Genomic DNA, 27152 nt, shown 5'->3' with positions numbered 1-27152 from the left:
ATAACAGATTAAAATGATCTCAATAGATACAAAAAAGGAATTTGACAGAATACATAATCCCTTCATGATAAAAACACTTAACAGATTGGGTATAGAAGGAATATACCTCAACACAGGAATGGCCATATGTAACAACCCACAGCTAACATTATACTCAAAAGAAAAAAATATAAAGCATTTCCTCCAAAATCAGAAATAAGACAGATGCCCACTCCCACCTTTTCATTTAATGTAGTACTGGAAGTCTTAGCTAAAGCAATTAGGCAAGAATTCAGAATAAAAGACATCCAAATCAGAAAGGAAGAATAAAATTGTTATTGCTTGCTAACAAATTGGTCTTTTATAAAGTCAATTCCAAAGAGTAAAAAAAAAAAAAAAAAAAACAATTCAGAATTAATCAATGATTTCAGTAGAGTGGAAACATACAAAATCAATCTATAGAAATCTGATATTCTCTTACACTAATGATGAAGCATAAGAAAACAAAATAAAGAAATATTCCATTCACAATAGCATGAAAACCAATAAAATACTTAGAAATAAATTTAACCAATGAAGTGAAAGATCTATACAATGAAAACTACAAAACTTTTCTGAAAAAAAAAATCAATGAAATGGGAATATGTCTCATGTTCATGGGTTGCCAGAATTAATAGTTTTGTTTCTATTTATTTGTTTTCTATTTGCAATGACATCGATGGGGCTAGAGTGTATTATGCTAAGCAAAATAAGTCAGAGAGAAACAACATATGATTCCACTCATATGTTAAATATAAGAAGCAAAACAGATGAACCAAAGGAAAGGAAAATTTTAAAAAGGGGAAGCAGAGGCACCTGTGTGACTCAGTTGGTTAAGAGTGTGCCTTTGGCTCAGCTCATGATCCCAAATTCCTGGGATTGAGCCCCCAAATCGGGATCCCCACTCAGTGGGGAGTCTGCTTCTCCCTCTCCTTCTGCCTCTCTCCTTCCCCCAACTCTTACTCTGTATCTCTCAAATAAATAAATAAAATAAATTTTTAAAGAAAAGAAGGAAGCAAACCATAAGAGACGCTTAACTGCAGAGGAAAAAAAGTGAGGGTTAATGTGGGGAGAGGGTGACAGATGGGCTACATGTTGATGGTTATTAAGGGGGGCACTTGTGATGAGCACTGGGTATTATATGTAAGGAATGAATGGCTAAATTCTACTCCTGGAACCAAACCAAACCAAACAAAACAAAACATGAAAAAACGGAATTAATATGTTTGAAATGGCCACACTACCCAAAGCCATTTACAGATTTAATACAATCCTGACCAAAATGCTAAAGGCATTTCTCATGGAAATAGAAGAAACTTTCCTAAAATATGTGTGAAACTATAAAGGACCCAGACAGCCAAAGCAATCCTGAAAAAAAAGAACAAAGCTAGAGGTATCCGGCTTCCTGATTCCAAACTATACTACAAAACGATGGTAATAAAAACAGCAGGGTACTGACACACAAAAAAACTGAAACATGTATCAGTGGAATAGAATAGTGCCCAGAATTAAATCCCAGCACATAAGTCAACTAATACTGAACAGGAAGCCAAGACTACCTAGTGAGGGAAAGATGGTCTCTTCAACAAATGGCCCAGGAAGAACTGGAGAAAAATATGTAGCACAATTGAATTTGACCTTTGTCTTGCCCCAAACTCAAAATGAATCAAAGACTTAAACCTAAGAACTGATACCATAAAATTCCTAGTGATACATGTAAAGAAGTTCATAGATATTGGTATTGACAGTAATGTTTTGAACATGATGCTCAGAGCAGAAACAATAAAAGCAAAAATCAAGAAATGAGCCTACATTGAACTAAAAAGTTTCTGCACAGCAAAAGAAACAACTAAATTAACAAATTAAATGACAGCCTACAGAATGGGAGACAAACTTTGCAAACCATATATTGAATAAAAATCAATATCCAACATATGAGAACTAACACAGTTTAACAACAGTGACAAAACTAACATTCCGATTTACAAAAAAAAAGAGTAGAAGAATTAAGTAAATGTTTTTCGAAAGAGGATATCAAAGTAGCCAACAGATCCATGAAATGATGCTCAACACCACTAATTGTCAGGAAATTGCAGATCAAACCGCAGTGAGGTATTAGCTTACACCTGCTGGAATGGCCGTCATCAAGAATACCCACCAAGAAGGCAAGAGACAACAGGTGCTGATGAGAATGTGGTGAAAAAATGAATCCTTATATACTGTTGGTGGGAATGTAAAATGAGCAAATAACTAAGGAAAACAATATGGAGTTTCCTTAAAATATTGAAAATAAATCTATCCTATGACCTAACAATTCCACTTCAAGGGTGTATACCAAAGGAGATGAAAACAGGGTTTCGATGACATATATGCACACCCATGTTTATCACAGCCCATATTTATTCACAATAGCCAAGTAAGAAACAGCTGAAATGCTTTTCAAAGGATGAATGGAGAAAAAGTTGTGGTATATATACATAGTGGAATATTTTCCAGCCATGAGAAAGGAGATACCTTTTCACATCCAAGAACATGGAGGACCTTGAGCGTATTAACACTAAATGAGCCAGAGAAAGACATAGACTTCATGATACCACTTACATGTAGAATCTTAAAAAGTTAAATTGTAAAATAAAATGGTGGTACCAGTGAATAGGGTGGAAAGGTAAGAATGATGTTGTTCGGGACACCTGGGGGGCTCAACAGTTGACCATCTGCCTTTGACTCAGGGCATGATCCTGGGGTCCTGGGATCAAGTCCTGCATCAGGATCCCTGCATGGAGCCTGCTTCTCCCTCTGTCTGTGTCCCTGACTCTTTCTGTGTCTCTCATGAATAAATAAATAGAATCTTTAAGGAAAAAAAAAAGAATGGGTATTATTTAAGGGTACGAACAAGTCATGAGTAAGTAAATGAGCTATAGAGATTCAATGCACAGCATAATTAATACAGAAAATAATATTGTACTATAATAATGTGATAAATATCACTTTATTGGCAATTGTATTATAATATATAAATGCATCAATGTGGGATCCCTGGGTGGCTCAGTGGTTGACCGTCTGCCTTCAATTCAGGGTATGATCCTGGGATCCGGGATCAAGTCCCACATTGGGCTCCTTGTAGGAGGCCTGCTTCTCCCTCTGCGTATGTATGTCTCTGCCTCTCTCTCTCCCTCTCTCTGTGTCTCATGAATAAATAAATAAAATCTTTAAAAAATTAAATAAATAAATGCATCAACATAACATGCCATACACCTTAAAACTTACACAATATATAATCAAATTTAGTCAATAAAAATATTCCTAGATCTTATAGGAAGAGAAGTATTTAGTATAAACCTTTTTTGATATTATTTTTCCTGATTTTGACCAAATAATAGATATTTAATTGTAAGTCTTTTGAGAGGAACAAAAATAAAGAATCCCAATGTAGATTCTCCCTACCACCATCAAAAAAAGAAATCTTGGATAATGTTTAATTCTAAGACTGAACAAGAAATATACATGACCATGAACAAATAAAGATGGTCAAGTATAGTCATGTCAAAGTGATACAGCAGACTTCCATTTTCTAGTCCAACATAAAAAGATCTTGGAAATAGTTGAACACGCTGAAAATCAACTCTTTTCAGACCCTACAGGGAATTGAGGTCACAGGACAAACTGCTATTCTGAAAAGTGGAAAGTCAGATATGGAGAATCACAGCTTTCCAGCAGCAGAAGCCTGCTTATGGCACCAGTACTGGTGAGAACCTCATTACTGAGGACCTGCAGGAGGCTCGGTGTGAACTAGCCTAAGAGCCAAAAACAGCAGAAGGGCCCAATCTCCAATCCTTAAGTGCCTTCACACTTTAGTGAGTTTCAACATCATGAGCCCAACCAGGTTCTCAGGGTGAAGATTGCAGAAACATCCCCTTGGTCTTGTGCTTCCAGAAGGAGAAGGGGTGTGTGTGTGTGTGTGTGTGTGTGTGTGTGTGTGTGTGAGACGATTTTGAAGTATTTCCAGAACATTCTTTTTCTCACAGCCTTTGAAAGAAACTATTTTGTCAACCCTAATTGATCTGAAAGAAGGGAAACACCCAAATTGAACCCCCCATGGCCTTTAATGTTGGGAAGAGAAATACCTAACGCCTACCCCCTGGACTTCCTATCTCACCCAAGGGAGGGAACAAAACTGAAAAGTACTTGTAAAGGTCACAGCCCATGGACACAGCCTCACTAAAACACAGAAACATTAAAAGATAAACTGAGGTGTATCCCACCCCTCCCCCCCAAAAAATAACATTTATCGAGGGGAAAAAAATCAATTTTAATTGGGCAGAACCAAACCAGAAGTGATTAGGAGTTTAGGGAGAGACATTTTGGAGAAAAGGCAGAAGCAAAATAAGGAAATTACTGACTGGCTCTAGCCTAAAGCCTGGTTGGCTCTTTGTGCTTGGTTATCCTCAAGTTGCGATTTTAAACACATACTTGCTCAACACTGGCAAGAAAATCATTAAACCTTTATCTGCTATTTTAAAATGCTCATTTAAAAAAATACTTTGATTGATTGATTGATTGATTTGAGAGAGAGGCAGAGTACAAGCAGAGGGGGAGAGAGGTAGGCTCCCCACAGAGCAAAGAGCCAAATGTGGGGCTCCATCCCAGCACCTGGGGTCATGGCCTGAGCTGTAGGCAGATGCTTGACCGACTGAGTTACCCAGGTGCCCCAATACTTTACTTCTTAATAATTTCACTTCTGTGTCTACAATGAAGCAACAGTTTGAAATACTGGCACTAGATGAAGCTGCAGAGGAGGCTAAATCAGCATTTCAGCCCTGACTCTGCAGTGTACCTTGGGTTAAACGCCATGGCCTATTTAGAACTCAGTTTTCTCATTTGTAATGAGGATGAAATGCCAACTGCTTAATGGTATTTGTATTTGTTTCTTCTGGCTGCTATAACAAATTACCACAAACTTGAAACAACAGTTTAAACAACAGTTTTATAATTCTGGAAATCAGAAGTCCAAAATGGGGTCACTGGGCTCAAAACCAAGGCATTTTCTGGGCTCCATCCTTCTGGAAGCTGCAGGGGAACATCCATTCACTTGTCTCTTCTAGCTTCTGGATGCTGCCTGTGTTCTGGTTTCCTGCCGCTTTCCTCTACCTTCAAAGGCAGAAATGGCTGGTCAAGCTTTTCTTATGCAGCATTACTCTGATATTGACCCTCCTGAATCTCCTTTTCACTTGTGAGGATCTTTGTGATTCCCTCGGGCCCATCCAGATAATTCAGCATTATCTCCCCATCTCCAGGTCTTTAACTTAATCACATCTGCAATTTCCCTTTTGGCATGTAACCTAACATACTCACAGGTTCCAGGCATGAGGATGTGGACATCCTCCAGGCCATTACCCTACTCTGCCTATTACAGTATTGTTGGGCAACTTATAAGACAAAATGTGTATAAAGTTTAAAATCATGTTTCCAAAAAATGATTCCATTTTTTTCTTACTCTAGCCTCTTCCTCCTCTCCCTCTTGCCCCTCATCCCCCTCCTCCTTCTTCTTCTCTTCCTCCTCTCCCATTTCATGACACTGTGTATCTTTAATTGATTTCTTCATCTTTCTTTAGAGGATCTAATCTGATTTTTATTTACTGTGTTTTTCCTCCTCATATGATTTTCTACCCTCTCCCTTTCAATATTTATTTTAGCATCCTTGAGTTTTACAAAAAGTAATCCTGTTTGACAGTCAATTTCTGCCTGCTATTCCCCCATGATTGACTATTAATATCTTCTTGCTATATTCTCGCAACCTCCACATGCTTTCTGTTTGTCTCTGCTCTGTCACCTCTTCGGATGCATCATTTATGAACCATTTTCTTGAGTGTTTTGACAATTACGTTACCTCCAGATGAGTAGTTTTCCTCTTGAGATACTAAATACATTGACACTTCACACTTGTGCAAAACTCAAGATACCTCCTTGTTGCTCTGTTTTAAAAGGGTAGGTTTTCACATTCTAATGCTTCTCTCACATGTTTGGAGAACTATTAATGGGAAAGAATGTCATCACTTTGTCTCTGAGCAGTACAGCAGAACAGAACTTTACCAAAGCATCTAGTGAGCAGGATCAACACAGACAACTAATATAAGTAACCTAGTATACGAAATGACATTAAAGTGAAGTCAAGGGAAGCTTGGGTGGCCCATCGGTTGAGTGTCTGCCTTTCGCTCAGGGTGTGGTCCCAGGGTCCTGGGATCGAGTCCCACATTGGGTTCCCTGTATGGAGCCTGCTTCTCCCTCTGTCTGTGTCTCTGCCTCTCTCTCTCTCTGTGCCTCTCATAAATAAGTAAATAAAATCTTTAAAAATAATAATAATAAAGTAAACTTGAACTCCAGAAGTGCATCATTTAATTTAATATTGCTTTCATGGATGAAAAGGATGAGGGTTCTAAGCAACCTAACTGATTGTGTTCCCTCCAATTAATTATTAACCATTAATAGTAATAATTAGAGAAATGCTCGAGATAAATATATTCTAGAGATACGTATTACAAAAAAATGTTTAAAATGAACAATAACATAATAATTATGTGGTAATATGAACAAAATCTAGGTCAAAGAATGCCAAGAATCCAGAAGAAACCAGAAAATGTCCAATAAATATTCAACAATTGGTCAAGTAAATATGTAGAGCTGTCTAGTTAATATATTATTTTAAAAGTTTTATCTCAATATTTATTATTATAGAAATACACTAACCAAAAAATTAATTACTTTTTCCCCTTTGCATTTGCCTTTTACTACCTGGATGATATTCCACACAGATAGAATATTATAGTTACCCTGTGATAAGGCATATTTTCTTGGTCATCAGCCTTCCATTAGCAGTGTAGGGAAATCAGTAATAGTCAAAATTATATATGTGCTTTGCATAATATTATAAATGAATAAAAATAAATGACACTGATCTTGTTTAGCTAGGACTCAAAAGCATCACTGCCATTTCTTTGTAAAGCCCTGAATTAAACTGTAGTGCTCTAGAGCAAAAGTTATTCTAATAATATGGTACTCAATTTCAGATGTTACACTTGAACTTTGATTTTCAATGAGTGGAGCTTCCTTCACTGGGACCAAGTCAACCCAGCCAAGACTGGGCCATACAAAATATATTTACAACAGCAATCTCTAGTTCTAATAATCTAACATCAAATGTAATAAGAAATTGAAATTTCAAATATAAATCTTGACTTAGGTTAACACATTCAACTGAATTTTAGAATATATGGTTTTCCAAAATATGAGAAAAATATTGTCTTGTGGGATGTAAGTTCTGATAGGAAGAACTAGAAAGTATGGACAAAATTAGGGTCCTCTGAAGTTACAGAGGAATGACAGGAAAAAAAAGAAGCAGAAAAAAATAAGTCAACTCCCTTAGCTAGGGTGAGGTTTGTAGGAGGAATAGATATGAATACACCTAGATGCTGCTTTGCCTGGTATCTGGACCAAATAGGTGACATCTGGAAGGGTTTTGGTAATTTGAGGAGAAAATAGAGAATAAATGTCAACCATAGCTCATCCCTGAACTTAGATGACAACGTTCAAGCGTCAAGGAACAGTTGCTTAAGAGGAATGTGGCAATTATCACAACATTGTCAGGGTTCAAGGCTGTAACACTGATTCATTAGATAGTGAACCAAAGCTCTAGAGAAAGTGATGATGGAGCTGGTCACATAGCTCAGTGACACCAAGAAGTTAAATAGAAAATCCAGGAAAGAATGGCTTTCAGTGAAATGTGTTAGAAATTCCTTGACCTTGAAGAGACAACAAGCACAGACAACTGTTCCATTGAATCTTGCTAAGAGCCTGATTATGGAATGTTATAGATTTTTTTTTTTGTTCTCTGGAATCATGAGAGTACTATTGCAAGTGTGCACTGGAAAATCACAATTGCAAATGTAGTAAGACTATAAAAAAACACATCATATCTTTTACATTGTGCAAATAACTTGACATTGTCTAATTTAATAAAGCAATCATACAAAAATACTCTTTACAGATGAGAAAAGTAAGGCATGGAAAAAGGTCAAGTCTTTTGTGTACACTTACTAAACTACAGGCATCCAAGCCAATTATGTCTGATTTCATCACTGTTCTATTAAACATACCAATTCAAAGAACACTTAAATTAGGTTGAGAGATAAACATACAGTAACACTTCTTTAAAAATCCTTCAGCCTTTGAGAACATACATTACTAGTAAATAAATGCATAATAAATCTTAGTTTCAATATTAACCACATAAAAGTAACAAACTCTCACTTTTATCTCTAAGCTAGGTTATTAGTTTCTAAAGCTCATTTGCAATTGAAAAGAATATAATGTGTTCCGTTTGTTTCATCTGGTCTTGGCAAAACTTAATCCCTCCCAAAATGCAAGATGATATGTTACATAAATATGAATTTTCACATGAATTCTATTATATATGCAAAATCATGCAAAAAGGACTTGAGTCATAAAGAGGTACCAGTAGTAGTTGAAACTTGAAGAGGGAGCTAAGACTTCAGGATTAGAGCATTTTATCCATTTCTCCCTTTGTAGGGTGAATCCATGCTTCTACTTCCTATTGGACAGGAATCCATCATAAAGTCCCTTCCACCTTTGTCTTTCACTTTTCACTTTTTCCCTAATTTCCTTAAATTTGACTCATCTATCCTGTTTCCCCTCCCTTCCTTCCTCAAGTAAGGAAGGGCTTAGGAGAATGCATATATTGCAATTCTTTATTTTACCTCTTCAAATTTCAATGGAATAATGATTTACTTGTATTGCTAATTACCACATACAGTATTATATAAAACTTTAAAATGGTGAGAATTATCACCATTATTTATTTTTTTACTTCATCCTTTTATATATTCTTGGATGAGATATCCACTAAAATATGTAAAAGTTCTAATGTTTGGCAACCTTATATTTTAGATAAAGAATGTTGTAACAAATTTAATTGACTTAATTGATTTAATTTCATTAAAGTAATAGTCTCAAGACATCCAAATAAATGTATTGACTTAAAAAGAATTTTGTAAATTAAAGGACAGTTGTCAATTGACATAAAATTGAGTAAGTGGTTAATTCATGGAAATTAACTATTTAAACTAATGAATTATAAAACTGTATTAGTGCTGTCCTGATCATCATAAATGAATTATTCTGTTATCTGTTAAGCTTAGAAAGAAAGCAATTATAAAACCCTTTCCAATCCTATTAAGTAAGCCAAGGACTCCTTTTCTTTTGTAGTCCAGTTAATTTGTGTGTTTAAGAAAACTATTTGTAGAGAGGCTGCAGTGCATTGGGAAGATCAATATTCTCCTAAGGTTGGTATTTTTCAGCATTTTCTTTAGTTGATGATTTATAAGGTGCCAGAAATTCTAATGAAATCGTTAACTCGGTGGGGGGGAGGGGCAAGACGGCGGAAGAGTCGGGTCCCCAAATCACCTGTCCCCACCAAATTACCTAGAAAACCTACAAATTATTCTGAAAATCTATCAATTCGGCCTGAGATTTAAAGAGAGAACACCTGGAATGCTCCAGTGAGAAGAGTTCGCACTTCTATCAAGGTAGGAAGACGGGGAAAAAGAAATAAAGACACAAAAGGCCTCCGAGGGGGAGGGGCCCCGCGAGGAGCCGGGCTGAGGCCGGGGCGAGTGTCCCCAGGACAGGAGAGCCCCGTCCCGGAGGAGCAGGAGCTGCACCGACCTTCCCGGGGGGAAAGGGGCTCGCGGGGAGGTGGAGCAGGACCCAGGAGGGCGAGGAGGCCCTCGGGCTCCCGGGGACAGTAACAGAGCAACTGCGCGCCCAGGAGAGTGCGCCGAGCTCCCTAAGGGCTGCAGCGCGCACGGCGGGACCCGGAGCAGCTCGGGGGGCTCGGGGGCGGCTCCGCGGAGGGGGCTGCGGGGCGGGAGCAGCTCGGGGGGCTCGGGGGCGGCTCCGCAGAGGGGGCTGCGGGGCGGGAGCAGCTCGGGGGGCTCGGGGGTGGCTCCGCAGAGGGGGCTGCGGGGCGGGAGCAGCTCGGGGGGCTCGGGGGCGGCTCTGCGGACGGGGCTGCGGGGGGGAGCAGCTCGAGGGGGCTCGGGGTCGGCTCCGCGGAGGGGGCTGCGCGGCCCGGGAGCGCGAATCCACCAGCGCAGTCCCCAGCACAGGGCGCCGGGACACAGCCCAGGATCCGGCCTCCCCCAGGACAGGCAGAGGCCGGGAGGGCCCAGGACAGCGAGGACGCTCCTGCCCCAGCTGAGCAGATCAGCGGCCCCGCCCGGAGCCTCCAGGCCCTGCAGACGGAGTTCCTGCCGGAGCTGAATCCAGGTTTCCAGAGCTGCCCCGCCACTGGGGCTGTTCCTCCTGGGGCCTCACGGGGTAAACACCCCCCACTGAGCCCTGCACCAGGCAGGGGCACAGCAGCTCCCCCAACTGCTAACACCTGAAAATCAGCACAACAGGCCCCTCCCCCAGAACACCAGCTGGACGGACAACTTCCAGGAGAAGCCAAGGGACTTAAAGAACACAGAATCAGAAGATACTCCCCGGTGGTTCTTTTGTTTTGTTTTGTTTTGCTTTTTGATTTGTTTCCTTCCCCCACCCCGCTTTTTTCTCCTTTCTTTCTTTTTCTTTCTTTTTCTTCTTTTTTTTTTCGTTTTTTTCTTCCTTTTTTTTTCTCTTTCTCTTTTCTTTCCTTCTTTCTCTCCTCTCTTTTTCTCCTTTTCCCAATACAACTTGCTTTTGGCCACTCTGCACTGAGCAAAATGACTAGAAGGAAAACCTCACCTCAAAAGAAAGAATCAGAAACAGTCCTCTCTCCCACAGAGTTACAAAATCTGGATTACAATTCAATGTCAGAAAGCCAATTCAGAAGCACTATTATACAGCTACTGGTGGCTCTAGAAAAAAGTATAAAGGACTCAAGAGACTTCATGACTGCAGAATTTAGAGCTAATCAGGCAGAAATTAAAAATCAATTGAATGAGATGCAATCCAAACTAGAAGTCCTAACGACGAGGGTTAACGAGGTGGAAGAACGAGTGAGTGACATAGAAGACAAGTTGATAGCAAAGAGGGAAACTGAGGAAAAAAGAGACAAACAATTAAAAGACCATGAAGATAGATTAAGGGAAATAAACGACAGCCTGAGAAAGAAAAACCTACGTTTAATTGGGGTTCCCGAGGGCGCCGAAAGGGCCAGAGGGCCAGAATATGTATTTGAACAAATTCTAGCTGAAAACTTTCCTAATCTGGGAAGGGAAACAGGCATTCAGATCCAGGAAATAGAGAGATCCCCCCCTAAAATCAATAAAAACCGTTCAACACCTCGACATTTAATTGTGAAGCTTGCAAATTCCAAAGATAAAGAGAAGATCCTTAAAGCAGCAAGAGACAAGAAATCCCTGACTTTTATGGGGAGGAGTATTAGGGTAACAGCAGTCCTCTCCACAGAGACCTGGCAGGCCAGAAAGGGCTGGCAGGATATATTCAGGGTCCTAAATGAGAAGAACATGCAACCAAGAATCCTTTATCCAGCAAGGCTCTCATTCAAAATGGAAGGAGAGATAAAGAGCTTCCAAGACAGGCAGCAACTAAAAGAATATGTGACCTCCAAACCAGCTCTGCAAGAAATTTTAAGGGGGACTCTTAAAATTCCCCTTTAAGAAGAAGTTCAGTGGAACATTCCACAAAAACAAGGACTGAATAGATATCATGATGACCCTAAACTCATATCTCTCAATAGTAACTCTGAATGTGAACGGGCTTAATGACCCCATCAAAAGGCGCAGGGTTTCAGACTGGATAAAAAAGCAGGACCCATCTATTTGCTGTCTACAAGAGACTCATTTTAGACAGAAGGACACCTACAGCCTGAAAATAAAAGGTTGGAGAACCATTTACCATTCGAATGGTCCTCAAAAGAAAGCAGGGGTAGCCATCCTTATATCAGATAAACTAAAATTTACCCCAAAGACTGTAGTGAGAGATGAAGAGGGACACTATATCATACTTAAAGGATCTATTCAACAAGAGGACTTAACAATCCTCAATATATATGCCCCGAATGTGGGAGCTGCCAAATATATAAATCAATTATTAACCAAAGTGAAGAAATACTTAGATAATAATACACTTATAATTGGTGACTTCAATCTAGCTCTTTCTATACTTGATAGGTCTTCTAAGCACAACATCTCCAAAGAAACGAGAGCTTTAAATGATACACTGGACCAGATGGATTTCACAGATATCTATAGAACTTTACATCCAAACTCAACTGAATACACATTCTTCTCAAGCACAATGGAACTTTCTCCAGAATAGACCACATATTGGGTCACAAATCGGGTCTGAACTGATACCAAAAGATTGGGATTGTCCCCTGCATATTCTCGGACCATAATGCCTTGAAATTAGAACTAAATCACAACAAGAAGTTTGGAAGGACCTCAAACACATGGAGGTTAAGGACCATCCTGCTAAAAGATAAAAGGGTCAACCAGGAAATTAAGGAAGAATTAAAAAGATTCATGGAAACTAATGAGAATGAAGATACAACAGTTCAAAATCTTTGGGATGCAGCAAAAGCAGTCCTAAGGGGGAAATACATCGCAATACAAGCATCCATTCAAAAACTGAAAAGAACTCAAATACAAAAGCTAACCTTACACATAAAGGAGCTAGAGAAAAAACAGCAAATAGATCCTACACCCAAGAGAAGAAGGAAGTTAATAAAGATTCGAGCAGAACTCAACGAAATTGAGACCAGAAGAACTGTGGAACAGATCAACAGAACCAGGAGTTGGTTCTTTGAAAGAATTAATAAGATAGATAAACCATTAGCCAGCCTTATTAAAAAGAAGAGAGAGAAGACTCAAATTAATAAAATCATGAATGAGAAAGGAGAGATCACTACCAACACCAAGGAAATACAAACTATTTTAAAAACATATTATGAACAGCTATACGCCAATAAATTAGGCAATCTAGAAGAAATGGACGCATTCCTGGAAAGCCACAAACTACCAAAACTGGAACAGGAAGAAATAGAAAACCTGAACAGGCCAATAACCAGGGAGGAAATTGAAGCAGTCATCAAAAACCTCCCAAGACACAAGAGTCCAGGGCCAGATGCCTTCCCAGGGGAATTTTATCAAATGTTTAAAGAAGATACCATACCTATTCTCCTAAAGCTGTTTGGAAAGATAGAAAGAAATGGAGTACTTCCAAATTCGTTCTATGAGGCCAGCACCACCTTAATTCCAAAACCAGACAAAGACCCCACCAAAAAGGAGAATTACAGACCAATATCCCTGATGAACATGGATGCAAAAATTCTCAACAAGATACTGGCCAATAGGATCCAACAGTACATTAAGAAAATTATTCACCATGACCAAGTAGGATTTATTCCCGGGACACAAGGCTGGTTCAACACCCGTAAAACAATCAATGTGATTCATCATATCAGCAAGAGAAAAACCAAGAACCATATGATCCTCTCATTGGATGCAGAGAAAGCATTTGACAAAATACAGCATCCATTCCTGATCAAAACTCTTCAGAGTGTAGGGATAGAGGGAACATTCCTCGACATCTTAAAAGCCATCTATGAAAAGCCCACAGCAAATATCATTCTCAATGGGGAAGCACTGGGAGCCTTTCCCCTAAGATCAGGAACAAGACAGGGATGTCCACTCTCACCACTGCTGTTCAACATAGTACTGGAAGTCCTAGCCTCAGCAATCAGACAACAAAAAGACATTAAAGGCATTCAAATTGGCAAAGAAGAAGTCAAACTCTCCCTCTTCGCCGATGACATGATACTCTACATAGAAAACCCAAAAGTCTCCACCCCAAGATTGCTAGAACTCATACAGCAATTCGGTAGCGTGGCAGGATACAAAATCAATGCCCAGATGTCAGTGGCTTTTCTATACACTAACAATGAGACTGAAGAAAGAGAAATTAAGGAGTCAATCCCATTTACAATTGCACCCAAAAGCATAAGATACCCAGGAATAAACCTAACCAAAGATGTAAAGGATCTATACCCTCAAAACTATAGAACACTTCTGAAAGAAATTGAGGAAGACACAAAGAGATGGAAAAATATTCCATGCTCATGGATTGGCAGAATTAATATTGTGAAAATGTCAATGTTACCCAGGGCAATGTACACGTTTAATGCAATCCCTATCAAAATACCATGGACTTTCTTCAGAGAGTTAGAACAAATTATTTTAAGATTTGTGTGGAATCAGAAAAGACCCCGAATAGCCAGGGGAATTTTAAAAAAGAAAACCATATCTGGGGGCATCACAATGCCAGATTTCAGGTTGTACTACAAAGCTGTGGTCATCAAGACAGTGTGGCACTAGCACAAAAACAGACACATAGATCAGTGGAACAGAATCCAGAAATGGACCCTGAACTTTATGGGCAACTAATATTCGATAAAGGAGGAAAGACTATCCATTGGAAGAAAGACAGTCTCTTCAATAAATGGTGCTGGGAAAATTGGACATCCACATGCAGAAGAATGAAACTAGACCACTCTCTTTCACCATACACAAAGATAAACTCAAAATGGATGAAAGATCTAAATGTGAGACAAGATTCCATCAAAATCCTAGAGAAGAACACAGGCAACACCCTTTTTGAACTCGGCCATAGTAACTTCTTGCAAGATACATCCACGAAGGCAAAAGAAACAAAAGCAAAAATGAACTATTGGGACTTCATCAAGATAAGAAGCTTTTGCACAGCAAAGAATACAGTCAACAAAACTCAAAGACAACCTACAGAATGGGAGAAGATATTTGCAAATGACATATCAGATAAAGGGCTAGTTTCCAAGATCTATAAAGAACTTATTAAACTCAACACCAAAGAAACAAACAATCCAATCATGAAATGGGCAAAAGACATGAAGAGAAATCTCACAGAGGAAGACATAGACATGGCCAACATGCACATGAGAAAATGCTCTGCATCACTTGCCATCAGGGAAATACAAATCAAAACCACAGTGAGATACCACCTCACACCAGTGAGAATGGGGAAAATTAACAAGGCAGGAAACAACAAATGTTGGAGAGGATGCGGAGAAAAGGGAACCCTCTTACACTGTTGGTGGGAATGTGAACTGGTGCAGCCACTCTGGAAAACTGTGTGGAGGTTCCTCAAACAGTTAAAAATAGACCTGCCCTATGACCCAGCAATTGCACTGTTGGGGATTTACCCCAAAGATACAAATGCAATGAAACGCCGGGACACCTGCACCCCGATGTTTCTAGCAGCAATGGCCACGATAGCCAAACTGTGGAAGGAACCTCGGTGTCCAACGAAAGATGAATGGATAAAGAAGATGTGGTTTATGTATACAATGGAATATTACTCAGCTATTAGAAATGACAAATACCCACCATTTGCTTCAACGTGGATGGAACTGGAGGGTATTATGCTGAGTGAAGTAAGTCAGTCGGAGAAGGACAAACATTATATGTTCTCATTCATTTGGGGAATATAAATAATAGTGAAAGGGAATATAAGGGAAGGGGGAAGAAATGTGTGGGAAATATCAGAAAGGGAGACAGAACGTAAAGACTGCTAACTCTGGGAAACGAACTAGGGGTGGTAGAAGGGGAGGAGGGCGGGGGGTGGGAGTGAATGGGTGACGGGCACTGGGGGTTATTCTGTATGTTAGTAAATTGAACACCAATAAAAAATAAATTAAAAATAAAAAGAAATCTTTAACTCTTTGTCATGTCTCTATTTTCTCTAATTATCTATATTTTATTTATGGGCAAATCTTATACAAACTAAATAATGCTTTTTTGGAAATTTTATAAGTGTATTCTAAATTGAATTATGGTGTCAGGGAGTTCATTCTAGTCAGTCTAGAATGGAGTAGAGATTGTGAAAAAATAATCACTAAAATTATTTGCTATTTAAATCTTACAGAACTGAAAATATGATATAAAATGAAATTTCAAATTTAAAAGTCCACTAAACAATGCTAAAAAATTCAAACACAATACTTGATTTAAATGATCTTATAATTAATAAGAAAATACTGAAACAATATAAAACCATCATTTTTCGCAACTGATCAAGAACAAATTGTGCTATATAATGCTAATGTTTAAATTAGGTATACCAACAGCATTTTTCACAGTACTAGAACAAATCATCTTAAAATTTGTATGGAACCAGGGATCCCTGGGTGGCTCATTGGTTTAGAGCTGCATTTAGCCTAGGGCATGATCCTGGAGTCCCGTGATCACGTCCCGCATCAGGCTCCCTGCATGGAGCCTGTTTCTCCCTCTGCCTGTGTCTCTGCCTCTCTCTCTCTCTCTGTGTCTTTCATGAATGAATGAATGAATGAATGAATGAATGAATAAATAATAAATAAATAAATAAATAAATAAATAAATAAAATCTTTAAAAAAAAAGAAAAAGAAATAACCTAACATGTAAACAGAATCTAAAAGAACTATATATACTGTGCTATCAAAATCAGGGAAGTCAGAAAATGACAAAAAGAAAATAAGTCTCCTAATTTCTTCATCTTAACTTGAAAAGGGAGTCAATAGATATTATTTCACATATTAAAAAGTAAATTTAAAGATAACCACTAGAACAACTTAAAAGTGGAGTCATACTCCTAACTCTGGGAAACGAACTAGGGGTAGAAAAAGGGAGGTGGTGGTGGGGTGGTGACTGAGTGACGGGAACTGAGGGGGGCACTTGATGGGATGAGCACTGGGTGTTATTCTATATGTTGGCAAATTGAACACCAATAAAAAATAAATTTATTAAAAAAAAGTGGAGTCATAAACCAAATAGCTACTTTGTTTTTTATTTAAGAAAAAGTTGCCTCCATAGGAAAAAATGGAAAGCCAATAAAACAGTAGTCTATTTTTGATCAAGAGGGAAAGAAAAGAGTGAAGCATATTCCTTAAGAATTTAGAAGGATAACTTTGAACATGTAGAAGGAAAAAAATAGATTAAAAAGTTTTAATTAAAAGTAACTTTAAAAACCCTGAGATCTTAATTTTCAAACAAGATAAAATAATCAAATGTATAATATCAAATCTCTAGCCTATGTAATATAATATAATTATTATATACCCATAATATATAATATTATATATAATATGGTTCGGTTTGGGTTCGGGCCCCCACAGGTGTTTTAAAGTAGTGAGGCCCTCCTGGCAACGTGGCAGTCTGAACACCAGAGAAGGAAACCAGAAGATTAATGAATTGTTTGCATAAAAGTATAAAAATTTTGTATTGCCAAAGGAAGAGGAATAAAATTAAACTGCAAACCACAACCAAGAAAATGAAATTCAGATGTGTTAAAAATTCACTATTAAGGAAGGAACCATGCAAGTGCTAGAAGAACACATACATAAATATGTGTCTTGTGGCAGAGAATATCTAGTTTTGCAAAGGATGACAAACAGTAGAAAATATTAGATAAATTCTATATGTCAAAAATATCACCTACAAAGCACTTGATTGACAGAAAAATATTTTTAACATATGTGAAGGATAAAATATTAACTCAGAAATATAAAATGAAAATCAATAAGTTAAAAAAAAAGCCCCAAAATGGGCAAAAGAAGTTAGCAAAGCAACTCATTCTCATACACAGAATTCAATAATCAAGAAAAGGTCACAGTGAGCATAGGTAATCAGACACGCAAAATATAAAGAAGAATGAGACATGATTGACAGAAGAGGGGAAATTTATTATGGGATCGACCCTTTTAAAAATATTCATGGGACATTCTCAGATGGCCTCATATATTTAGCATTATGTATAAAAAACTTTAAAAATATACCTGTTGCATCAGCCATTGTTCTTCCATAAATGTATGTAAAGAAAGAGTCATGAAGGTCTTTGTGCAAACATGTTCACCCAAACCCACGTGTACTCATATGTGTGTCTAATTGTGCAGTAGTGAAAGGTTGTGAGTAAATCACAAAGCAACTGAAGAATGAAACTCAATGCGTTGAGTAACAGGAAGATGGATATTTATTGACATAGGAGGAGATACCAAAAACATTCTTGAAGAATATTTACCAAAATATCTACACTGGGTATGTTTTGGTTAAACAACAACAACAAAAACTCCTTCCTTACCCTCCTCTTCCTTCTCCTCTCTACCCTCTCACACTTTTTCCTCCACTAATCCATTTCTCTCTCTTTGATTATTATATTTTATTCTTGTACAAGGAATATGCATCATTTGTGTAATGAAAAGAATCAAAATTTAATTTATAAATCTATTTTGCATAACTGGCCCTTCCTGCTTGGTTTTGTTTTTGGAAACTATAGGCCTAGATAAATATATGAGTATGCAAAGATATAGATGAAGGCTTAGAACCAGCTGTAACTATAGCAAACAAAACTATCTGCTAAAATGCCAAAATACGACATTATGGGACCTACTGACTAATATGTCACACATAGTTGTAACAGCTGCTTACACATTATTTTGAGTTTTGTTGCTTGCTTAAAACATCTACAGTGTTTTCATGACCTTTGCTTTTAATGACTGCATGATAATAAATTAAATAAATTCCCCAATGCGAATGTGAACTGGTGCAGCCACTCTAGAAAACTGTGTGAAGGTTCCTCAAAGAGTTAAAAATAGATCTGCCCTGAGACCCAGCAATTGCACTGCTGGGGATTTACCCCAAAGATACAGATGCAGTAAAACTCCGGGACACCTGTACCCTGTGTTGATAGCAGCAAAGTCCACAATAGCCAAACTGTGGAAGGAGCCTCGGTGTCCATTGACAGATGATGGATAGAGAAGATGTGGTCTATGTATACAGTGGGATATTCCTCAGCCATTAGAAATGACAAATACGCAACATTTGCTTCCATGTGGATGGAACTGGAGGAGATTATGCTGAGTGAAGTAAGTCAATCGGATAAGGACAAACATTATATGGTCTCATTCATTTGGGGAATATAAAAAATAGTGAAAGGGAATAAAGGGGAAAGGAGAGAAAATGAGTAGGAAATATCAGAGAGGGTGATGGAACATGAGAGACTCCTAACTCTGGGAAGTGAACAAGGGGTGGTGGAAGAGGAGGTGGGTGGGGGGTGGGGGTGACTGGGTGACGGGAACTGAGGAGGGCACTTGGCAGGATGAGCACTGGGTGTTATTCTATATGTTGGCAAATCGAACTCCAATAAAAACTTATACAGAAAAAAAAATTCCCCAATGCATATATTTGGACATGATAATATTCACTTTTCTGATCCACGTAACATAACAAAGGTAAGTAAATAAGATTTCCTATATGTTAAATATTTCATGTCTTCTAATCTTTTTGCTTATTTACATTTAACCCATAATGTAAATTGTTTTTATTTTGATATTGAAGATATAAACAAAACTTTTTCTCCATTTATTCCAATATCCCTTAACCTTTCTTTATGAAAATATCAGCTGTCTTCTAATGGATTAGTGAATATTACCTTTCAAAATTATCAAAATCTTATATCACATGGTAAATCAAATTTTCCTAATGTTAACATTTTTATAATAACCTTAAATTTATAATTTGTTTTATACAAAATTAATGTATAGTTAATCTATTTTCCTTAACTTTCCTATAAAATGTGTACGTTGAATTTTGGTTTTAGATATAAAACCTTTGTTACATTGAGCAACTACCCTTTTTTTTTCCTGTAGATTTAAAATCAGGATATAAACTAAATGTTACCACTACAGAAACAAAGTCTTTACAAATGTGATATGATATTTCTAACTGCCTTTATATTAACATTCTTGCATTACTAGTTTAAAAACTTTTAGCTATCATTATTACTGGTTTTATTAATATTTATTTAGCTATTACTATTTTAAAATACTGATGATTTCTGTTTATCAGGAGATTAAGATATTTCATCCTATAATTACTAAAGAGAGAAATCTGTGATTTTTTTGGAACCAGAAAGCTTTATGATTTTATTGCAGATAGTTATCAAATATGGGAAACCTGCCACCACTTTTTGTAAGGAAATTTTCTTTCCTCAAAAAAAAGGGGGGGGGTTTCTCTGATTCCACAGATAAGGAACTTAGAAATAGCCAGTATGTTTCACCAATAAATAATAAAAAGCTGAACAAACTGAAATAATCAATAACTCTTCTTAGATCCATAAGAGAAATGAGGTCACAGGACAAACTGATGTCCCCGAGAGAATAAAAGGTGAATATGGAGAATCACAAGTTAGCAAAGCAGACATTTATAAACTGAAATCTCAACAGGAACCAATGCTGCAATAGGAAAACCTGAACTATAGTAGATTAATTGCTGGTAGCTTAGAATGGTTAAGTCTGAGAGCTAAAAACTTCACAGGGACCCAGTCATAGGGGCACCCCACACAGTTTTGAGAGTTTTACTTCCAAGAACTGAGTCAGGTTCTCACAGTGAAGATCATGGGAAAATCCCCTTGTGCTTCTAGCAGTGTTCAGGAAAAAGGATCATTTTGAGATATCCCAGACCATTCTGTTGTTGTTGCTGTTGTTGTTGTTGTTGTTGTTGTTGTTGTTGTTGTTCTTCTTCTTCTTCTTCTTCTTCTTCAGATTTTATCTATTTATTTATTTATTTATTTATTTAGAAGGAGAGACAGAGTGCAGAGTGGGAGGGAAGAGGGACAGAAGAAGAGGGAGAAGCAGACTCTGCACTGGATACAGGGCTCTATCCCAGGACCCTTGAATCATGACCTGAGCCAAAAGAAGATGGTTGACTGCCTGAGCCACTCAGTCACCCCACATTCTGTTTTTAACAAAGCCACCTTCAGGATGAACTATTCCACCTGCTGGGGTTTTATCAGAGCCTGGCTGACTTGGGGAGAAGAGAAATATCAACTCTAGCCAGCTTTAACTTTCCACACAGGAGAAAGTAAACAGTGAACTCTAGCCCTCTCTAGCCATTTTGTCACATCTAAGGGGGGAGAAAAAATCTGAGAAATACATCTGAAGCTCACAGTCCAGAGGTATAGCTCACTATAAGACTGAGAACTAAAGTAATAATAATAATAATAATTGGTAGTAATAATAAAAAAGCTATAGAAAACTTCCCTTTCCCCAACATCAGACGGAGAATTTGAAACAACTATGATTAATATGCTATGGGCTTCAATGGATAAAATAATAGGAATACCAGAAAGAAGAAAGAGAGAAAAGGACAGAAGAAATCTTTGAAACAATATTGACTGAAAATTTTCCATGAAATAATATCAGCCACTAAACCACAAACTGCAAATCTCGGAAAACACCAAACAGGATAAATGCTTTAAAAACTACACTTAGCCATATCATCTTCAAACTATGGAAAGTCAAAGAAAAAAAAATTCTGAAAGAAACCAGAGGACTAAAACTACAGAGGAGCAAAGATGAGAATTGTAATTTCTGACTTTTCCTCAGAAATTATTGCAAGGAAGAAGAGAATAGAGAAATATTGAAAGTGTTAAGGGAAGGGAAGAAAAAAAACCCACATATGTTTAAAAATTGAAGGAGAAAAAAATTGAAGGAGAAATAAAGACTTTTTCAGAGAAACAAAAATTGAGAGAATTTGGGAGATGCTCAGGGGCTAATAAACTGCCTTGACTCCCTGCTTCCACACACACACCAAAAAAAATGAGATTTGTTGTCAATGGAAGTGCCTTGAAAGAAATATTAAAATAAGTTTGTTAGAGAGAATAAAAATGATACAGGTTAGAAACTCAAATCTATGGACGTGAGAGAAGGGGAAATAAATGAAGGTAAAATAAATTTTTTTCTTATTCTTAATTGATCTAACAATAACAGTTTGTTCAAAATACTAATGTCAAGAATATATTTAATTATCTATGCTTATTTATATATCATATATGCTTCTTTGTAAATGAAATGAATAAAAGCAATTGCATAAGGAATAGGAATGAGGATTGAGGATTATTTGTCATTAGAAGGGACTTACATTACTCATGAAGCAGCAGTATAATGTTATTTGAAGGTGAATTTTGATCCATTTTAAGTATATATTGCAAACTCTAAGATACTCACTTAAAAAAAAGAAGAAAGAGTAGTATAACTGATATATTAAGAAACAAAAGAAAACGAAATCATATAAAATATTGAAAGCCTCAAAAGGCAGAAAAAAGAGTAGAAGATAAAAATAGAAAGAATAAGCAATGTTAAAAAATATAGTACCGTAACAAATATGGTACATATTATTCAAACTATATCAACTACCACTTTGAAAGCCAATGGTCTAATTGCACCAATCAAAAGACAGAGACTGTCAGAGAAGATCAAAAACCAAGACCTAACTCTAAGTTGTCTATAAAAAATTCTCACTGTAAATATAAAGACACGTATAGATTAAAGGTAGATAAATGGAGAAAGATACACTATGTTAACACTAATCAAAAGAAAACACAAGTAACTATATTATTTTCAGGCACAACAGATTTCAAAACGAGGGAAATTATCAGAGATAAAGAGAGGCATAAGATGGCCAATTCTCCAAGAAGATATGGAGTCCTTCATGTGTAGGCATCTAACACATGGCATCAAAATACATGAGGTAAAATCTGATATGACATTAAAGAGAAATAGATGAATCCACGATTATAGTTGGAGACTTGTTTACCCTTCTATCAGAAATGGACATATTGGGATCCCTGGGTGGCAGCGGTTTGGCGCCTGCCTTTGGCCCAGGGCGTGATCCTGGAGACCCGGGATCGAATCCCACATCGGGCTCCCGGTGCATGGAGCCTGCTTCTCCCTTTGCCTGTGTCTCTGCCTCTCTCTCTCTGTCTCTGTGACTATCATAAATAAATAAAAATTAAAAAAAAAAAGAAAAAAAAAGAAATGGACATATTCCCAGGATTAGAAAATCAGAAAGCATAGTTTAACTCCACAACTCCATCAACCAACTGTATATAATTGACATCTATAGATAACGTCATCCAACAAGAGCGGAATACACATTCTTTCACGCTTGCATGGGACATTCACCAAGATAGACCATATTCTGAGCTATGAACATTCCTTGACAAATTTAAAGGACAAAAAAAAAAAAAAAATACCATCCTCCCAAACCTACTCATTCTCCAAATTATTGAATGTATACATATATGTTTTATTCAAGAAATCTCCAGAACATAGTTCTGCTTCCCATATTTTGGAACCCTTTATAGACTTTCCCTTCTTAGTGTCAGTGTGATGAGAGAAAACCAGATCAGTCACATTTTGAAAGCCAAATGAAAAGAGTTTCAGGAAGGAAGATGTGTCCAACTGTGTCCATTGCTGACAAGTGAGACTTGATCTTTGGATTTGGCACTGGAGAAGACTCTCCTCACCTGAGCCACAACAGTGACTATGGAGACAAACTGGTTCAGAGAGTATGAGAGTATATTGGAAGCAAATATATGCAACTCTTTCTAGAAGCTTTGCAAACAGCACAAAAGTAATGAGGCTGTGTATGCAGTGCCACTTAGGTGAATCTTTTCATGTCAAATGGGGGATTCAATATCTATAACCATCTATTATCATGAGACAAAACTCTAGGATTTATCCCTGATTTCTCTTTTCCTCGTCATTCATTTGATCAACAAGATCTGTTCATTTGATCTGCCCTCAAAATACGTCACCATTCTTAACTATCCCTTATGACTATGTGAGGAATCTGCATGACCTGAAGTCTGAGTGACAAATCCTGTAACATGTCACTGAGGGGAGGTGTACCTGAAGATCCCTCTGACTTCCCCAGCTGAAAGCAACCCCAATTTCTAGCATATCACAGGATGGTGGTTACTGGTATAACACTTACCACATCTGATTACTTTATCACTTTTTTTTCTGGTTTATTTTTTCACTGTTGATGTTTTGTTGTCTTATCTTGGGGGGAAAACATAACTATAAAAGCAAGAACATTTTCTATCTCATTAACAGTGTCCTTTGCATGCAAAGGAGTTACTAGGATATACAATGTGCTAAATAAATTTGGGGGGGGGGTGTTGTTAATTAGTGAATAAAAACTATGTGACTACGTAAACATAAGCAATAAATAATATTAGAATGAGAATATCCTTTGGAGTAGCATTTAACTTAAAGATTTATTTGGGTAAAGTTGACTTCATTATAGAGTCTTATGTGTCCTTCATATATATGAAAACATTTATGGCCAATTTTAAATTATTCCCAGTTACTTTATAATTTTATTTTATTACTGAGCATTTTAATCTGTCACTCACTGGTGATAATGTATTTATATTAATAGAAACACATCTTATTGTGTGTTGATGTATTATCTACCCCAGATGATAAAACTTTATGATGAGTCTTTTAAAAAAGATTTTATTTCTTTATTTGAGAGAGACTGAGAGTGTGAGAGAGAGAGTATGAGCCCATTTTGGGGCAGAGGGAGAAGCAGACTCCCTACTGAGTAAGGAGCCTGATGCAGGCTGATCCTGGGACTCCGGGATCATGACAAGAGCCAAAGGCAGATGCTTAATCTGTGAGCCACCCAAGCACTCCCTTGATGAGTCTTAATATACTTTTGCTTATGTTCTTTTAAGTTTTTCTTTGTCAAAAGTTATACTATTTTGTAAATAGTTACCATATTCTTCCTTCATTATCCTTAACTTACTATTTTTTTTAAAAAACTGGTCTTTTTATATTGCCTAAAACTAAGAATGTTCCATGTATTTTTATAAAGTTAGTTGACTACATAAATGACATGAGATGGATGAGATTTAAAACTCCTTAACGATATAATAATGGCTTAAAAGGGACTCTAGTATGGCCCTGCAAGCCTCAATCCTCAATTGACTGTTAGCTTGCTCTAGCTTCCCCTTGGTGTCTATAAGTAAATATAGCTGAGATAGATTCTTTGTTTATCTGATTAGATTAGCTGATAATTTTGATCTACCAGTTGGTTTCCACATGATGACATATAACTGTTAAGTGTATATTTATTTACTTTTTTACATTTACTTGACTACTTTTGGTCAGATGTTGCTTTATTTGATATTAAGCCTAATATTAAACACACTAATCCAATGCATATAGAAGACTGGTTTGTATACTTGGGGTAGAAAGGTGCATGGTTGCTCTATGCGAAGAAAAGAAGAAATTCTAGAATATTAAAAAGAAGAGGCTTTATATTACATGTAGAAGGCATAATGAACTATGCTAATAAAGTCTGAACCTAATGGATCTTCAGTAATGTACAGATAAAAATCTTTCTGAATTAACTCAGCAAATTGATGTTGTTAATGTGGCTAAAAATTCTTTCTCTTAGAATAGTAAATAGTCCCTATAAAATCTTTATACTTAACTTACTTGTGAAAATTATTTATCCGTAAATTGCATGAATAGCACTCTTGCCTTTCAAATTATCTCAAATTCTGTATTAATGGACTCTAAATTAATAAGGCTTTTCTGTATTTCAGCTATTCCATAATTAAACTAGCAATTTTTATCAGCTTAGAATTAAAGTCTTTCAATCTTGAAAGAACTAAAAATAGCAAACATTAATACAATTTAGCTATATTAGGGCATCACTTTCCTGAATTTTAAGGAACCATGATAGAAACTGATCTAAAAAGGTATATATCTTTCTGTTATATGTGTAAAATTTTCCATTTTAAGTTTTTTCTCAGTAGGAAAATATTTTCAAATGAATGTACAAGGTAATGAATTAAAAGTAATACTTAAAAGCATTTTTTTAGACTTAACCTTGCCTATGCTATATAAATATAAACACTGGTCATATAAAGTGGTATGGAGTATCATTTTTATTTACTGACAAATTTAACTATGGAGATGATGTGTACCCCTCATTACAGAAATGTCCGAAATGAAAATTCTCTATTCTAAAGCTGTGCATATTTTAAATGTCTTAATAAAACGTTTTAAAATAATCACATTTTTACTTTCAGATTACTCTTGTTTTAAAGATGATGGTGAAAAGTTTAATTCAAAATGAAACGGACGAGGATCTGCTATCAATATTATCTGAACAGGGAATTGGAACTGGCCTCTCCAAAAGAACAACAGGACGAGCTAAAGAAAATGATTAAACATATGTAAAGCAGGTAGAACTAAAGAGATGGTGAGGTATTATGTAGTTGAAATCCAAGAAGAAGAATATCTAGAGAAATAAAACTTTTCTCTTTGTGTTTTCATAAGGGAATCTGTTTATCATAATGTAGGGTCTCATACAAAGTAAGAAAATGAACAGTGTGTTCCAAAGACTCATGGGGCTAGGAAGAAAAACCATTAAGATTCAGAGCCCATTAAGAAAGGAGAGCTGTTTATTTTTGAGGGTAGCACCGTAGGAGAGCAGTTTTCAAAGTGTGGCCCATGGATCCTAGATAATTACTCCTCATCTAAGTTCCAGAAGGAAGCACAGAGGAACAAATGAAAAAATGTAGAAAAGATCTAATACACAAAATACATATTAATTGGAATCTTGGAATCAGAAGAGTAAGTTGGAACAAAGGTAATATTTGAAAAGACAGCAAAGGATATCATACCACATATTTAATAACATACAAGATAAATTTTAAAAAGCACATCTAATGCTGAAAAACAAAGTCAAAAGAAAACTCTGAAAGTAATCAGAGAAAAAGACATATTACTTACTTCAAAAGATACAAAAGAGCAACTAAGACTGACAATGTAACTACTAACTAGTCAAGGGAGGAAATATAGAGTGATAGAAAAAACCTTACAAATGAAGACAAAAAAGGAAAGATAGATCAGATGATATAAATAGCAAACCAATAATAAGAGGGTAAATTGGAACAAATTATGAGTAAATATACTGACTATAAATGATTTCCATACTCAAAAGCTAAAGATTTGTCATATGGAAAACAAAAATTTCAGAAAGCAAAGTTTTACTTTATAGAACACACCTAAATAAAAGAATAGAGAAATTAAAAAGATAAGAAGAGAAATCAAAAGGCCTTTAAGGAAAATAAAATGATAACAGTAGATGGAAAGAGGAGCAAGAGAACATCATAATGATAACATTTTAATTTAGGGGAGTCTAGACTGGGACAAGGTGAAGTAAGTGAGGCACCTGGCACA

General features: G+C 36.8%; 1 long non-coding RNA gene across 1 annotated transcript in view; it reads right to left on the bottom strand.

Annotated features, from left to right (window-relative positions):
* The window catches only part of LOC144293494 (uncharacterized), a 54338-nt gene extending 30367 nt beyond the window's left edge, over positions 1 to 23971 (bottom strand). The window contains exon 1 of the long non-coding RNA XR_013360715.1: positions 23884 to 23971. This is a non-coding gene — a long non-coding RNA (uncharacterized LOC144293494). The remainder of the gene's footprint in view (positions 1 to 23883) is intronic.
* Positions 23972 to 27152: the final 3181 nt, after the last annotated feature.

This window comes from Canis aureus, chromosome 21, assembly GCF_053574225.1.
Source record: "Canis aureus isolate CA01 chromosome 21, VMU_Caureus_v.1.0, whole genome shotgun sequence".
In the NCBI taxonomy this organism is placed as follows: domain Eukaryota; kingdom Metazoa; phylum Chordata; class Mammalia; order Carnivora; family Canidae; genus Canis; species Canis aureus.
This window is presented reverse-complemented; position numbering and strand designations above follow the sequence as displayed.